We start from the raw sequence: 18,344 nt of genomic DNA on the forward strand, positions 1-18,344 counted from the left end.
CAGTTGATTTGGGCATATTTATGGGGTACACTGATACACTTCACAACTATCGAGTGTACCTATCATCCAGCATGATGATGGTGGTTCATAGATATGTAAATTTCGATGAAGATAAGGCTATGAGATGTTCCCTTGAGAGGGAGATTTAGTTACATGCAGTTGACAAGCTTTTACCTCCAAAGGAGGAACCCCGGGATGATGTGGAGAAACCACATGCAGAGGAGTAGAGAGTGGAATCACCCACTCATGAAGAGACTCATAGGGATGGGAGAAAGTGCACCAAAGAGGCTGACAGGTTATTGCATGATGCTAGAGAGAATGTGGGAGCACCCACATCAAGGTGGAGGCAAAGGAGGTCACTAGAGAGATACACTAGCTACATGGCTCTAATGAGCGAGAGTGTAGAAATTGAGCCATCCTCATTAGAGGAATTAGTGTAGAAACCAGTGTGGGTTGATGCCATGGTTGAGGAGTATGACTCCATTATTAGAAACAGTGTTTGGGAGGTGGTCCCAAGACCATTAGACAAGTCAGTTGTGAGTTCTATATGGCTTTACAAGGTAAAGAAACTAGTAGATGGGAGTATGGAGAAACACAAGGCCAGATTTGTGGCCAGAGGGTTCTCTCAGGTGGAGGGAATTGATTACGATGATACTTTTGATCCTATAGAAAGGTACTCATCAATCATATCTATTCTAGCACTGTCAGTGCAGATGGGATGGAAGATACATCAGATGGATGTAAAGACAACATTCCTCAACGACATGATTGAGGAAGAGGTGTATATTGAGCAGCCAGAAGGATTTGAGACCTTCAACAGAGAGTCACATGTGTGCAAACTTAAGCGAGCATTATATGGGCTGAAACAATCACCCCGTGCATGGTACACCAATATTGACATCTATTTCACTGGGTTGGGCTTCACCAAAAGTGAAGCACATTCGAACCTTTACCATATTGTGGTTGAAGGTAAATTGTTGATTATTTTATTATATGTCGATGATTTGATTCTGATAGGTGATGAGAAGATGATTAAGTTTTGCAAAGAGGATCTTGCAAGAGAGTTTGAGATGAAGGACATGGGGCTCATGCATTACTTTCTTGGTATGGAAGTATGGCAAGGATATGAGGAACTGTTTGTCTCTCAAGGAAAGTATGCCAATGAGATACTGAAGAAGTTCCACATGGAGAGCAACAAACCCATGGAGACTTCTCTAGATGGTAAATGGAGGAAGGAGGATGCTACTTCAAGTGAAGTAGTGGAGGCTACTATTTATAGACATCTTGTGGGTTCACTTATGTATTTGGTGAACACACGACCAGACATGTGTTATGCAGTTAACCAGCTTAGTCAAGCCATGGTTAAGCCAACCAAAATGTATTGGAAGGTAGCTAAACATGTGTTGAGATACCTCAAAGGCACCACTCAATTTGGTCTTTGGTATAAACAGACAGAGGGAGTGAAGCTTCAAGGCTTCATAGATGTAGCTTGGGCAGGAAGTCCATCTGACAAAAAAGGACATTAGGGGGAATATTTAGTATTGGATAAGCAATAGTTTCTTGGTACAGCATGAAGTAGAGATCAGTTGCACTAAGTTTGGTAGAAACAGAGTACATGGTTGCTAGTCCAGCAACTTGTGAGGCTATCTAGATTAGGAATATCCTTGTTGGGTTGTTTGGTCAGCAAATGGATCCAACAGTGATTTACTGTGAAAATCAGAGTTGTATCAAAATCTCTAAGAATCCATTTTTTCATGATCGATACGAGCATATTGACATCGAGTAACACCATCTATGAGATTGTACGTAGAGGAGAATCATGTTGCTGGAGTACATTCATACAAAGGAGAAGGCTGCAAATATTTTTACAAAGGCATTGTCAAGATGAAAATTCGAGCTTCACAAAGGCAAGATTGGGGTAGCAGATAATCCATTTCTTGTTGAAAGGGAGTGTTAAAAATAGCAACAAGAAAATCCTAATTTAATTTGTCCTTGAAATAAATTGGGAATTAAATTGTAATTCTATTCTCATAGCAGCTTGTAGTAGTTAACTAAGTTAAGTTAGCTTAGTTATCTCAGTAAATTTGATTTGGAAGTATGTCTAGAGTCATGTAGAGTGATCCCTAAATTTTAGGGGCTCAGGTTGAGTTCTTATTGAGTTGTAATTATTTAATTTAGTTTAATTGAGTTAAATTCAGTTAAACTAGTTCAAACTATTGGAGGAACTAGTGAGTGGTCAAGTGAATTAAATTGGATTTAATTCACATGAAGTGATCAATAAGATAACTGATAACTCACTCAAAAATAACTCATGCATGTTATTTCAGAGGAAGACCCAGTTGAAATTAGAGTTCGGGGACAATGTACTATCAGTTGTAAAATCATCTAAAATAAACTAACGGTGCATGAAATTAGGAAGGCTTATGGATGGATTGGGCTAATTCCCAAGGGAAAAACACAAGGAAGTAGGGGCTTGGCAGGTAGTAGATGTGGCTAAGTATTGGTTTGAGATGGTTTGTGAAGTAGTGAGTGAGATTGTACTTGTGCAGAGATTGTTCAGATTGAACAAGCATTGTATTTTCTTCTCAAATCTCCTGGTTAATGCAATATACAGATAACGAGGTTTTTAGCTAAGGCTTTCCCTAGATAAATTATTGTGTTATGAGTGATTGAAATGATTCCTTTTATGTTTCGTATTTCATCGATCAATTTTTTTTTATACTGATGAGTAGAGTAGATTCAAGCCAATGGTTTTAGCATATCAAAATCTGCAGTTTGAATCTACAATAAAAATCTACAGTTCACACAATGTCTTGATGAAATTGGTAGAGTTGGTGTTAATGTCCCTGAAGAAGACTTGATAACCTTAGCCCTTTTGGGCCTTCCCAAGAGATGGCATAGCTATCAAGATATGGTGAATGGGATGGAGAAACTACTGAGTTGGGAGTGCTTATGGTGTGATTTGGTATAGGAGGAAGTAAGGCGGAATACCAAAGATGGGACTTCATCTAGGGGAAAGGATGAAGAAAAATTTGCATTGGCTAGAAAGAAAAGAAGGGAAAAGGGAAGAAATCCAAATCCAAACCAGAATGCATTCAATGCGGTAAGAAGAAAGATTTATCAAAAATTAAATGCTTCCATTGTCATGAATTCGGGCACTATGCCACAAAGTGTCCACACAAGAAGGCAAGCAAGAAGACCTCAGGAGGAGCAACAGGTGAAGCTTTGGCTTCACAATTCGAGCTTGAATTTACCCTCATTGCATGCATGGCTAGCATAGTGATGGGGAGCGTGTGGTACTTGGACTCAAGTGCATCATTCCACATGACAGGAAATAGAGATTTTTTCAGTGACCTAGAGGAGAAATATTTACAGATACACATCGAGATGGGGGACGATGGAAGGTATAGCACGACCAGGATTGTTATAGTCACCTTTTCATAGGGATTCAAGCTCCTCCCTCAGCCTCAAGAATGTCATGTTCATTCCAGGCCTAAAGAAAAATCTCATATTTGTTGCAGTTTTGGAAGACCGTAGTTATGATGTGATCTTCAGAAAAGGAAAGCCATTTCTAAGAAACATAGCCATGAGACAGGTGAAGTAGATTGGGGTTCGTGTGAAGAACCTATACAATCTAGATGTGGAGGATTATATTGTATTGAGCACAAAGGTGGAGAAGGTGCATATCCGCGATGCTGGTGAACTTTGGCATAGAATACTTGGCCGTTTTCGTCATGGTGCTTTGAAGATCATGCAACAAATAACCACAAGCCTCCCCAAAGGATCACTTGAGTAGTAGGATGTATGCAAAGGATGTACCTTGGGGAAGTACACAAAATCCACATTCCATGATCAGGACAACAAAGCACATGCATTCCTTGAAAGGATCCACTCTAATGTCTGTGGACCTTTATCGACAGCCTCCACTGCCAGGCACAAATATTTTTTCATTTTTATTGATGACTTCTCACGGAAGTGCTGGATCTTCTTCATGCGGAAGAAAGATGAGATATTCTCCAAGTTTGTAGAATTCAAGGCACTGGTTGAGAAATAAATGGGCAATAAGTGTTGGCAGGCAATCCTTTATATGGAGAGAAATGATCCCTCTAGTCCTATGGGAGGATCTAGCAACTACAGAAGACAACTACATGCAATCTTTCCTAATTCATACTAGAAAATGCAAAGGAAGATAGATCTCCTACCTCTCTCTAATGATAATACCCTTGATGTCGACCTTGACTCTTTGGCTTCCAAAATCACGATCTCCTCTTCGCCAGTGTAGATGAGTGCCTGCAAGAAAGATCAAGTGGAGACAAAAAATATACGAAGCATAACATTTTCTAATACAAATTATGTAATAGATCAAGGAGCATCACAATAAATGGACAATAAATAACACACTTATGGAAAGAATGCATATATTGTATTATTAATATATGAAAATGGGAGCATTACAACCAATGAAGCTTTGATTTTGGAAGCCTCCTTTAAGTGAGATTCCAAGTCCAAGCCTTAGCCTTCAAACACTTTTCTCCTTTGCAAATGGGCAACAATTGGGCATAATTCAGCAATAAGATGGAAACCAACCAACCAACAACCAACCATTGGTGGATGGTGGGAAATTCATTTATAGGGAAGGAGAGGGAGTTGAGGATCCATGAAAAGAGGGAGGAGTTCCACATCTCAAGGGAGAGATCCATGAAAGTATGATCTAGGGTCGGGAATGGGAGATCTCATTCCAATCTTCATTCATCTAAAACCACATCGTTGTTCTTGAGTCTTCTAGTAAGAGAAGCTTCTCCTACATTTTGGGAAAAAATGCGTGAAGAGGAAAAATGTGGATTTGCTTGATAAAAGTAGCACTGGAAACGCTGGACATGTGTAATTCTAGAGGTTACCAGCATAGATTTCCCTAATAAAAGTAATGTTGGGCTTGCAAAACAAGGTTTTTGACATGCTCTTCGGAATTATTTCAAGGCAAGTTTTCTTCCTTTTCTTCAGGGATGTTCCAAACATGATTCATGGTGAATACATTATTTGCAATGACTTTCATCACTTTGTGACACTTACGACATCGACGACACAAAGTGTCACACTTCGGGATATGAGACTAGGAGTGTGACAAAGTACTATATAACAGATACCCCCTAAAGCGTGAAGTCAGAACGAGAAGTGATGGTTGAAGTTATTTACAAGCAAAGGCAAGTACTTAGAGAACCACCGTTAGGAGATCTACAAATAAAACATAATACAATATATATGACATCTCTGATGTAAGTTTTCTTAAAGTGTAAGCATCTCACAATACATGGATCCACGGCATGGACGCAACCATCCGACTAGAAAGGATCATGTTTACACTCAAGAATACTTAATAACTCCATGCAGCGTGGATTTTTCAAATGAAACAAAGAGTCTTCATCTCTGCCTATATGCAACCAAAGTACAAATATTACCATGCGAATAAATGGGTTGTAGTTGAACATGGTAGAAACCACCTGATTACTCACCAATTATGTAAACTATTAACACGCATGAGAGAAGCCACCAATAATGACAATGGCTCTCAAATAAAAAAAACATAATCCACAAGCATGGACAATGAAGCTGAAGCCAAAACCTTGCAGAATGATTCGATCGAAGGCCAGTGATGTGAACCTATCGTTGAATGTGATGAACCTGTCATAGAGGCATGAAAGCTCCAAGGTGCTGAAAGGGAGTTACTAGATCATCTTCCAAAATAATGAGTTGGAGTCATGATCTAGATTTAAATAAGAATGCAACAAATTATAGATATAACCATAAACATGGAGATGCAGCAGAAATAACATTGCATTTCATTAATAGAAAATACTGAAATATGCTTACAAACATAATGGAAATAATACTAGCTCGGGTGATGGTAGCTTATATCTGAGAAAAGATGTGGCAGCTACATGCCTCTGAAATGAGTTATAATGAGGCTCAAGGGTCTTTTTATTATTGAACAATAAGAGAAAACCTTAAACAACCAAAATCCTAACCGGAGGAGATGTAACACCAAGAGTTTATGGGCCCCGTTGGGGTTAGTTGGCCCACAATGGTGCCTATTGTGTTGATTTCCTCCATGAGATGAGGAAACTTCTGCTAGTGTGAGTTGTTCTGCAATGTCTAATGTGTCAAGTAATGGTGGGAAGCATGGTCGAAGGAGGTCCACATTTAAGACTGGGTGCAAGCTAAGGAATGGGGAATGTTTCGCTCCAAATCATTGTCTCCCACATCATTGGTAATGGTGTAAGGACCATATTAGAGTGGTCTAAGCTTCCGATGGGTGATGGACTCTAGTAAGGAATTATTTCTACAAATGCAACCAAACTTTTTCGCCCACTTGAAACTTGTGTGACACCTGAAGTTGATCATGTCGCTACTTGTACTTGGCATTTTCCATAATGGAATGACGATATATTGACCCGTTGGGTAGAGGTGCTCTGGGAGTCAGATCAAATGAATGCTTGACTTGACAATGCAAAGGTACCCCTATGGGTGAGGAGAATATGTCCTTATATTCTTTCATGACTGTATCCACCTACTTCTGATGCGTGGATTAACCCTTCCCAAGGGCCATGGATGTGGCTATGATATTCCCCTTACTTTGAGAGAGAACTAAAAATAAAATGAATTTCCTAGTCAGGGAGATGATCTTACTTCATTTCTTAGCAGAGATCAAAGAGGTGGCAGTAGGTGGGGCTACCTCTATTATCTTGTATAATGAATTACCAAAATAAATAATCACAGAGTGAGGTCTAGACTCATATACAACATGTCGCTTCCACAAGTATGGTTGTCCTAATGATATATCAAAAACATCAAGAGGATAAAAATCATACAATACCTCATTTGTGAAGGGCTTGATGCTATAGGGGAGGGGACACTATTGGTTGACTCAGAGACCTCGTCCTTGGTGAAGCCACCCGATACTATACGATTGTAGGTGTGGTGTAATTGGTAGGCCCAAACGCTTCAGGACCTCTGCTAAAATGAGGTTCTTTTGGCTCCCACTATTGACAATGAATTGCAGCAAAGAACCCTTCACCCACATCTATGAGTGGAAGAGACTTTCCCCTTCCTCTGGATCTTCATCCTTGTCCTCCTAGATCTTGGCAGTGGAAATAGTGGTGCTGGGCTCCACATCAATAATCTGTTCCCCTTTGTCATTCCTCTTGTTGGGTTTTGACTTAGAGTCAGAACATGTATCTGGGTCTGAAGCCTTCAACTCATCCATCGACGATTTCTTGGCCTGACACTCACTTGTGTTGTGAGTGGGGCTCTTATGGAACTCACACCACTTTCCTATGTCCTTCTTTAACTTTGTGGTGGTGTTCTTTTCTTGCGGCTTTGACAAGTTGTCTTGAGTCACCCCATCTTGGCTTGGTCCCTTGTTTTGTGGTTTGGGGGCATCTTTCCATTGCTTCGGATTCGTAGATCCAAATTCTCACTTCTTCTATTTAAAATTATACTCGATCTTGACAGTATATCGGTATGTCATATCGAGTGAGGAGATGTACAAGAACTCCATCTCATCCTAGATGTACCTGTGTAGGTAGCCGCGGTATTTGTATACCAAATTCCACTCAAAATCCTTGATACCCAACTTTGTGCGAAGGTTATGAAAAAAATTGGTAAACTCTGGCATGTCTTGGTCCCTTCCCTGCCGCTACATGTTCCACTTTATGCATTTATCCTCATAACTTCTAATAGGGTAGTACTGCTCCTTGATGGAATCCCATAATGAATTCCAAGTGGGTGTGGCTGAAAACAATGAGGTCGTACTTTCATCCTTTTGCTCGCAATAGATTTCCCACCAGTCCTTGATGTGGGGGGTGACTTTGAGAAGTGCAAAAGTGATATTTTTCCGGCTGGAAAAATCATGAATAGAAAAATATCCTTCTACCATATTCAACCATTTATCTACGACATCTGCATCTATCTGACCCTCAAATATGGTAATGTCAAAGTTAACTTTTACCTTAAAGGGTGTGGTGCTTCTAGAGTAGCTGTTGGAAGTAGATGCGTCGCCCATGGGTAGTCGCTGAAGGATCTGGGAAAAGTTGTGCATCAGCGCATTCCTTGGTCACTTGAGGGCTTCCTCAAGCAATATTTTGATAAGATCTCCTACCCTCTCGTCTTTATTTTCATTCGCCATGAGAGGCTATCGTGATTTTCGAGGCTCCTTCTACCATATTCAACCATTTATATACGACATCTGCATCTATCTGACCCTCAAATATGGTAATGTCAAAGTTAACTTTTACCTTAAAGGGTGTGGCGCTTCCAGAGTAGCTGCTGGAAGTAGATGCATCAACCTTGGGTAGTCACTAAAGGATCTAGTCAAAGTTGTGCATCATTGCATTCCTTTGTCACTCGAGGGCTTCCTCGAGCAATATTTTGATAGGATCTCCTGCCCCCTCATCTTTCTTTTCATTTGCCATGGGAGGCCATCGAGATTTGCGAGGTTGGTCTTGCAAAAGTTTGACCAGTTCAAGCCCTAACTCCTTATATCCCAATCTCATTGGGGACATGCAAAGAAAAATAGAGAAAGAGTAGACTGCTCTGATACCACTGATCCATATTTAGATAGGAACACAACAAATTATAGATATAGCTATATGTACAAATATGCAGAAGAACTGACACTTCATTTCATTAATATCAAATACTGAAATATGCTTACAAACATAATGGAAATAAGACTAGCTCATGCAATGGTAGTTTATCTCTGAGAAGAGATGTGGAGGCTACATGCCTCTAAACTGAGTTACAATGAGGCTCAAGGAACTTTTTATTATTGAACAATAATAGAAAACCATAAACAACTAAACCTTAACTTGAGGAGGTGTAACACCAAGAGTTTATGGGCCCCGTTGGGGTTAGTTGGGTAGCCAACTTCTCGGGGTTGTAACTTGGTCATACTATCTCTATTTGACGCGTATGATACCTCATTTAGGGCCTCAAAATGGCTCCGAAAGTTCAAGACCCGAAGATGGCCAAAAATAGTAAATTGTGCTACAAATAAGGAAACTAAAAAACTGAAAGAGACAATGGTGGGGGTCCAAGTGGGATAGGAAAATGGCCACCAAGATCCACATGGATCAAGTCGACAAGAAGTAATTCATCGAAGGAGAGCCATAATGTTTCCCACATCATTGACACGAAGCATAGGATTCGAAAAGTTGGCAAGAGTGATTTAGGATTGATGCAAAGAAAGTCAAACATAGTACAAATGGTTTGAACTTGTAGGTGGGACTTCTCTTGAACATATCAGCAACACAACTATGGAATTTGGCAGCATATGACTCAAAATAGGATCAAAGGTCATGGTGACAATAGGATATAATCAACTAAGAGGCAAATGGATTTCCCAAACTCGGTAAGCCAAGTGACAAAGTGAGGATGCCCCAAACTTGACATGAGATACATATAAGTTTCATGTTCAAGAGAGACATACTGCATTTCGTACAAAATACATGATATGTAATAGCCCTGGTGAAAATTTCTTGTAACAAAAGTAAATAAAGGAAAAATAAGAACACGGGTAAGGGACACATATTCCAAGATGAATGTTGGGCAAAGATATCCTAGTGGGCATCACTGAATGTGTGTTTTGGCTAAGGAAATTGGCAAAGGCTAAGGCAAAGGCATTAAAAGGAAAAAAGGCATTTTGGCACATTTATTTATGAAAATAAAGGAAATTAAGAGAAAAGGAAGGTAAAAGGTCACAGGTTGCATGTGAGGAGGAAATTGAAGGAAAATAATGGAAAATGAAGAAATTAGAGACCTGATGCATAAAAAGGCTTCTGAGGATCTGTTCATGGCTTTGTCAGTTCAAATTTGGAGCTCTCTAATTATTCTCTCTCTCTCTCTCTCTTGGTCACTTAGAGTTTTCTTGGACCACTCTAGTTTGGAGCGAGGAAAGGAAAGAAAGCATAGGAAAAGGAAAAACAAGCGAAGGAAAGGAAAAGAAAGCAAGGATCAATAAAAGGAAAGCAGTATCAAGCAACTTCAGTAGGAAAGCTTGTAGGTAACCTTTTTCATGTGTGATTTCCTAGCTGGTTTGGACATGCAATGCTTTTCATGTTGGGGTATGGTTCTCTTGGTGTTAGTGGCATAGTTTGTCGGGTTATGACAATGGATTTCAGCCTCGTCTAGCCTTTTTTCATATGCCATGGTATGTTGGGATGTTTATTTCAGTTTTAGAACTTTGGAATTGTCGAATGGATTTCAGAATCTGGGGTGGAGGTGGTCTCAAGGTTCATTCCCAAAGGCCTAAGAATCCCTTGACTAGTTTTGGTGGGATACACGGTAAAGCCTATGGGAGAAGTCTTAGTTTAGGGCCTAGTGATCCGTGTTTGGATTGCAGTAAAGCCTGAGAGACAAGGAGACGGGAAATTCCTTAAGGATAATGATGGATTCCGGATGGCATTCGAAGTTCTATCCGGTTTTGACCGGAGCACTAGTTTTGGTGTGATCATAGTTTGGTGAGGGTGGAAGTGGTTTACCTTTGGATTCCCTTGGTTGTTATTAGATTGGTTGTTCTATGAGATCCCATAGTCATGCTTGGAATATGGCATGGGGGTGATTGGCTGAAAGAGAGATTTGGTTCAACCATGTCTATGGTCAGGTGGTACGTGGAAGTCCCAACCCTGGTCAGATTTGCCTATGATTAATAAAAGCTAAGTTCTCCTACTTTTGCACTGATTTATATGTGGATTTAATGGTTGTCATATCTCTGTTATTTATATGGTTTTATTCTGGTTATAAGCATGGTTGAATGAATGGTTCATGTCATGGTTATTTCATATATTTACTTGTAACTGTTAAATGGATGGATGCAAGACCTAATTGGTGATGTATTAGTTCAATGGAGAGGGAGGTGATCCTTTTGGTTATGCTTCATAAGTAGTGTCAGTCATTTATGCTCTGTCTTGTATCCTAGACACGTAGGTTGCATTAATGCTAAGTGTTTGACAGAATGTCAATCCCGGTTGGGGATGCTCAGGCCTAGTCTTGAGGGTGATTTTTGATTGATCAACATTGTTATTATGTCTTTAATGAATTCTAGAAGCTACAAAAGTTTTTAGGTAGAGGCCAGGATTCTAGGCTAGAAAAGTGGCTTGAATCCCGAGGTCGCTAGCACAAAACTAGCAATTCTGGTCCACAATCGCTGGCAGGAAGGATTGTGAGAGCAACTTTAGGTTTCTGGCCGCTCCCTTGCCCATAGCTTGAGAACAACTATGGCCTAAGAGTTGCCGAATAGCAGTGGGACCTAAGGACAGGTTGTTTGAGTGGTTGACTTGTCTCTTAAGGGTTTTGTTGATGATGTTGGATGATTGTATGTGATGTTCCATCGATTCCACTTCCTTAAGGTGACATAGGAGGTCGAATCTAATTGTAGCAACATCTCTCCTCATGTTTAACCCGATTGGCATGGTTACTTTGGGTAGACATAGGAGGGGGTGTTACAGATTGGTATCAGAGAATGGTTACACTTTCTTTGGGTCATATCTAGTGTTATAGATATGAGTGAATGTGTTGGTCATGCATGCATGTCAGTTACATGTGTGGCTCTTACACTTGTGTTCCATGTGCTTGTTGCACTACATCATATTGATCATGGTATTTGTAATGGTATCAAGAGGGATTTAATGTTGATTTTATGGAATGCATCATCATGAGTATATGATTGGTTATATAATTATATGTAGCTTTATTACATCCTTGTATGTTGGGTTGCATTCTTGGTTATTTGATTACATGCATCAGTCTTGTAGGTTGATTACAAGAATTGATCGCTTATGTTCAACTACATGTAGTTATGTGTATGTGTAGTTGCTTAGGCATTGCTTACATAGGTGGATAGTTGCATGAGGCAATGTGTATTCTAGAGTAATGGTTGTTGTCATGCATTAGGTCATAGCATGCATTGTTGATATGGCCTTGCATTGATGACTTGACCCTAGTTAGTATGATGATTATGTGTTGATGCACTTATTGATATATGTTTATATGTTAATATGGTTATGTTGTACATGCATCTTGTTGATTTGATTATCTTGCAGACAAGGTATCCTCCCCGAGTTATGCTAAGGTATGTTGATTTATGGTGATTTGGTTTAGCTGACATAATATGCCGTGCAAGAAAGAGATTAGATGGCTAGCAAGGTGGTAGACTACATAGAATCCCCCTGTGTGTCAGATGGGTAGCGTGGTGTGGGGCACTCTTCTGACTTGGAAGACACAATGAGAAGACCAAAGGAAGAAATAAGGAGTTGCAAAGTAGATAATGACAAAATCATGCAGGCACAAGAGAAGAAAGTAGCAGTGAATGCGATATTACTTCAAAGTTTATCATTTTTGCAGCGACAGGGACTTCTTTGGATCAACCATGGACATGAGGAAAAAAATAATGGAGCATATGGAAGCAGGTCTCATAGTAGACATAGGTCAGATAGATATGACACTATCAGAGATGGCAGGATGTTGGACACTTCGGATAGGAGGGATGACAGACACAGGTATTACTCTAGTTCTAGTTCTAATAAACATCATGATTGTCATCATTATCATTCGTACATGAGAAATGATAGGGGATACTTTATAGATGAGTTCAAGAAGACAAAGCCACCTACCTTTGATGGAGAGATGAAGAAATCGCAAGATGCAGAGGCTTGGTTTCTTGGCATGAGTAAATTATTTAGATTGCATGATTACTCAGAAAACATGAAAGAAAGGATAGCCATTTTTAGTCTCAAAGGTAAAGTGGATATTTGGTGGGAAGACATGAATAATGTCAAGGACATACATGAGGACGATTTAACTTGGAATGCATTTGAAAGTCTCTTTAGGAAGAAGTACTTGTCTGAGAGGTATTACGATGACAGAGCTAAGGATTTTTATGAGTTGCAGATGTGTTCTATGACAAATGAGGAGTATACTAGCAGATTTTTGGAGTTGTTGAGATATGTACCTTACCTCAGAGAGGAGAAGGCCAAGGTTCATAGATTCATCAGTGGATTTTCAGTTGAATACAAAGACCGTATCAAGTTTGATGAGCCTAGATCATTGGAGAAGGCCATCCGAAAGTTGAAGAATTGTTATGAGCAGTTGAAGCGCAAAGTTGAGCCACAATATGACTTGAAGAGAAATGACAAAGCTAAAGGAAAATGGACACCAAAGCAAGGAATACCTCAAGATGAAAGTGATAAAGATAATGCAGTTCCTTACAAGAGATTCAATACAGCTGAGAATGGACATGGAGAGAAGCAGGCTAGAGGCGATGGTAGGGAACCATTATAGTGTTGGATATGTGGTAAGGATCATTGTAAGAGGGATCATCTGCAATATCAGGTGGTAGTAGACCCCAGATATACAATGCTCAGGAGGTGCATACAGTTGGTGATGTTGGTCATAGAATTCCTTGGATTTATGCAGATGTGGGAAATTGGCAGGCAGATCATCAGACGTCGATCATTAAGATGGACGGTAAGCTTTGTGATCAAGTTGTTACTATTTTGATTGATCCTTGATCCAACTATAATTATATTAATCTTGACCTGGTGGATAAGTGTGGTTTGAGAAAAGAAGTGCATGCAAAATCTTGGTTGGTACAGTTGGCTATAGGTACAAAGAAGTGATTTCACCATTGAGTAAGAGTTTGTGCATTTGAGTTAAATGGTATGCCTACAACAATGCATTTGAATGTATTTCAATTGGGTTTGTACAGTATGCTTTTGGGTATGAATTGGCTATACCTTCACAGAACCAAAGTGGATTTATTCGACAAGGCCATTGAGTGTGTGGATGATGGTGAGGAAAAGAGGACCTTTCAGGGAAAGAGGAAGCCTACATCAGTGAGGATGGTTACCGCTATGCAAGCTAAGCATAGTTGCAGAAAAGGTTGTGTGATGTTTGCAGTACAAATTTTTAGTGACAAGGGTAAGGAGGTTGAGGATGTTGATGTGTTGAGCAGGTACCCAATTTTACAGCAGTTCAAGGATGTATTTCTTGAGGACATTACAGAGTTTCCACCTCACAGGGAAGTAGACTTTTCTATTGAGTTAGTGCTAGGGGAAGCTCCAGCATCGAAAGCACCTTATAGGATGAGCACACCTGAGTTGGTAGAGTTAAAGTTGGTGCTGAAGGAAATGTTGGACAAAGGATACATCAAACCAACGTATCACGTTGGGGTGCACTTGTGTTGTTCGTAAAGAAGAAAGATGGTACTCTTAGATTGTGCATTGATTATAGGCAGCTGAACAAGGTAATGGTCAAGAACATGTACCCATTGTCGAGGATTGATGATTTGTTTGATCATCTAAAGGGAGCAACAATGTTCTTGTTGTGGCCAACAACAACCCCACTTCTTATTTAGTGTTATTCCTAATACTAAATAAGTGGGGACCCTTAGTTAAAAATTTAAAAAATCAAATTAGTGATTAAATTTCCTTTTCGAATAAGCTTACCATCATAAGCTTAGGAAGACCCCCTTGAAAAATCTAAAAATCTAAGTTTTATGATAAGGTAAGACAAAATCTTTCCTTAGGAAATATCACATCGCAAAAAGATGACAGGATACCACCTTGCAAGATTGCGATACGCGATAATAAAATATCGCATCACATACATCAAGCACAACTTACATCGAAACACTTTAATTTTCCGATATGCGATGACGTCGATTGCAAATCACATTTCGCAGAAAACAGAATAACAAAGATTGCCATATATCATGTTCCTACGATTTTCGATATTGCGATTTCGTGATACAGCGACAATGCGATAATGCGATGTCACGAGCAATCGACTTTGCGATATTACGATTCTGCAACATTGTGATTCCGCGATATTGCGATCTGCGATATTGCGAAGCAAATCGCAAAATCGCTTCATCGCAGATCTTTCGGGCTCGTTATTCAAAAAAGTATTTTCCATAAACTAACACCTGGTTATGTGCTTTAATGCTAATAAATGAATTAGTTGCCAGTGATTAATGGAATCTGGTTTCATGCTTATCGAAAAATCATCTCACGTAAGGTGGTATATTTGATGTGTCTTTGGCATTTAAAACTTTCCCATACCCTTCCTTGTCATTATTTTCACTTCACTTGTGAATTGTAGGAATGGAGAACAAAGAACAATACAAAGCAATACGTAGGATAAAATGGGAAAGAAAAGCAAAGCTCCGAGCTCTGAAGAAAAAGAAATGTCACCCTTGTATACAGACACGGCCTGCAACAGAGACGCAGGAATTGCTACGTGGGAAGGCATGTATAATCTGCTTGAGGAGGAGAATCCCAGAGTAATGGAAGTTACTGCTACTGCGGGCTCAAATAGTTCTTTTGAGGCATCCCTCACAGAGCTAGCTTGCTCATTCTTACACCAGATAGCAGCAAGACCCAAAATTCTCCCATACACGGACATGGTTAAGTGGATACTGGACAGCGTTGATATCAGAAATAGATAGTTTAAAACTCAGGGTCAAGGACTTATTGGCTCATTCGCTGCACAGGATTTAAAGCTCATGTATCATTTACCAGAGCCACAGGCAACTTATAACAAGCAGTTTATGGAGAAATTTGCAAAAGAAAATCAAGATCTGGCAGAAACCACTAAAGACTGGTCAAGGAGGGACGAACCGCTCAAGAAAGATAAACATGGTATGTACAGTACTGGTTCCCTCACCTCCCCGTATTGTTTTGCTACTGCCATGCTCTGTAGACTATTTGGAATGCCAGATATTAAAAAATTTTCATCTGAATGGCTACCATTATTGGATGCCGCCACGAATGCCACTATTGTAGATTGGGCTAAAATATTGTTCGATAACCTAGTCATGGCCATTGTAAATTACCGGTCCAAAAGAACTGTTGCTCAGAGAATTTATCCCCCTTTTTACCTATCTACATATGTAATGGATGTGATATGTTATGTTTCTAAGTTTCCTGTTATGGGTTGGAAGTGGACAACTCAAGACCCCTTACCCATCCATGTCTATCATAAAGAATTATGGGACTCTAAGTTCGCTCCACACTTCTACCAGATTTGTCATGGAATCATGTTGCCCTTGTACAGAATGTTGTATGATAAAGATGCTCCACGATGTTCTCCTGAAGTATAGGTGGACATACTCCCTGTGACGAGATGGTTCAGAGAGGAATTGTTTACTTAAGTTAGGGTATTTGGAAGTTCTTCTTCCCCTCACGTCCTACCTTTGTATGTCCCAGATAAACTCCTAGCTTGAGAGATTGCTTATCAAACCTGTGGAGAAGGTAGTTTGACTAAAGATTTGAAGGACAAAAAGAAGGCTATATGGCCACAGTTTCCTATAGCCTGTGGGGCCTTTTCGCTATTTGATGTAGGCCATGCATTCACAGAAGTAAAAAATATAACGTGTTTACAGTTATTCAAATTTTCAGGAAGACCATTCGACCCTCATGATGTTGCTAAGAATTTCACTACTGCAGTCAAGATAAAGGTGTTTTCTGGAGAAGATGATTTATTCGATGACATATTCCAACAGAAAAGCACACTTGAAGAAATTCTGCATGCAGCCCAAATGCAATTCTCTCCAGAAGAATTCCAACAGTTCAAAATATACAGGGAAAGAAGGTTAGCTAGTATTCCTTTGGAGAAACTACGCCTAAAACCTGCAAGGGAACCAAATCCAAGTGTTAGTCTTAGTGGAAGTTTAGGCACAAACGGATCTAAATCCAAGTCTAGAAAAGAAACATCTGAACATTCTAAAAGATCCGAAAGTGAACAGGATAAGAGCGAAGGGTTAGTAAAAGATACTGCCCAGTCAATGGAACTTCTACAGCAACAGGTTTTTACCTCCCCGCAAAGAGATCCTCCCCCTCTCGTCGTTCAGCAGCCATCAGTCACAACTGAACTAGATAAAGAATGGGAAACCTTCAATGACTTGATCAATCTTGAAGGAAAAACCATAAAAACACCTGTGAGAAATGCACATGCAACAAAAGAAGTAGTCATAATAACAGTTAGCAATGTCTCAAATATGGATCATATTCCTATTGCCCCATCCTCTGAGCTTACGCTGAAAATAGAAGAAATTCCTCCTCTTGATATATTTTATAGCCCACAGCACAAAGCAGTAGTGAGAAGAGAGAGGAAGAAAAGGAAATTGGAAAACGTGCTCTCTCAAGACGCAAAACAATTAGATGTCCTGTGGCAAGATCCCACTAGCAATCCCACTGAGAATCTCACCAAACTATCTCAGATCACAGGAGTATATGCCTCCGCGACTATTGATAAAGCATCTACGGTACAACAATTGCTAAAAGAAAAGGAAGACCAGATACAAGTTTTGCAACAACAGTTGCAACAAGCTAACGCTAACAATGAAGCACAAAAACAGCTTGAAAGGTTACAGTAGGACTTCCAACAAATGCAAATAGGATATCAGAAAAGTTTGGATGAGAAAGGAAAGCAGTTATAGGATATACAGGAAATGCATAAGGACAATCATAAAATCACAGAATTTATCACAGAATCCATTTCCTTGAATGAACAATTACTACAGCAGCAGGAAGTGTTGGGCCAAAAAATATCATAGTGGAACTATTATTGTGAAATAAGTGATAAAACCACTAATCAAGTTGTAGATTTACGAAGTGACGATGATTTAATTGATAAACGGGTGACTGAATATTTTTCTTGGAAAGAAACAGATGAGGGAAAAAGAGTAGGTGCACCAAGGATCAATGAAAATCACAAAGAAATGCTCTTTAACAAGTGGGACAAACAAATCAGGGAGGCAGAGCAAGTAGCATAAGGAGCAGCCACGGAAACAAATAGTATTATTGATTATGTAAATGAAAATTTGCACAGGGAAAATTTGATCGTAGAGACCACTCCAGGGTATTTACCTAACGTACAACAAATACAAACCGAATGGAAGCAGAAGGCTCAAGAAAAAGCAAAAGCAATCCAAGGGTTAACCAAGTTGAACTGGGATTATTACTGGGCATACTTAGTAAAGCCACATAGCCAGTGGATGACTCTTAAGTGTATCATCAATTCGGCCGAAAAGATGGCGCCAACTCTTGTCAATTTTGTTTTCTCAACTCAGCTAAAATCGGAAGTCAGCCAGCCGACTCTTCTCAAACAGATGCTGCATGCGTGCAATTTCAAGGACCAAATATAGAAGTAGTTTTAATTTTAGATTCAATTTTAGTTTTAATTTTGTTTTATTTTCCTGAAATAAGGACGGTCATTTAAACTGCATCCTACATTTTTGTAATAATTTATTTTTAGATTTAGTTAGTAGTATTTAAACCCTTCTCATGCAT

Source organism: Pinus tabuliformis, chromosome 6, assembly GCF_031772625.1.
Source record: "Pinus tabuliformis cultivar Carrire ecotype Pingquan chromosome 6, CPIR1, whole genome shotgun sequence".
NCBI classification, from domain to species: Eukaryota; Viridiplantae; Streptophyta; class Pinopsida; order Pinales; family Pinaceae; genus Pinus; species Pinus tabuliformis.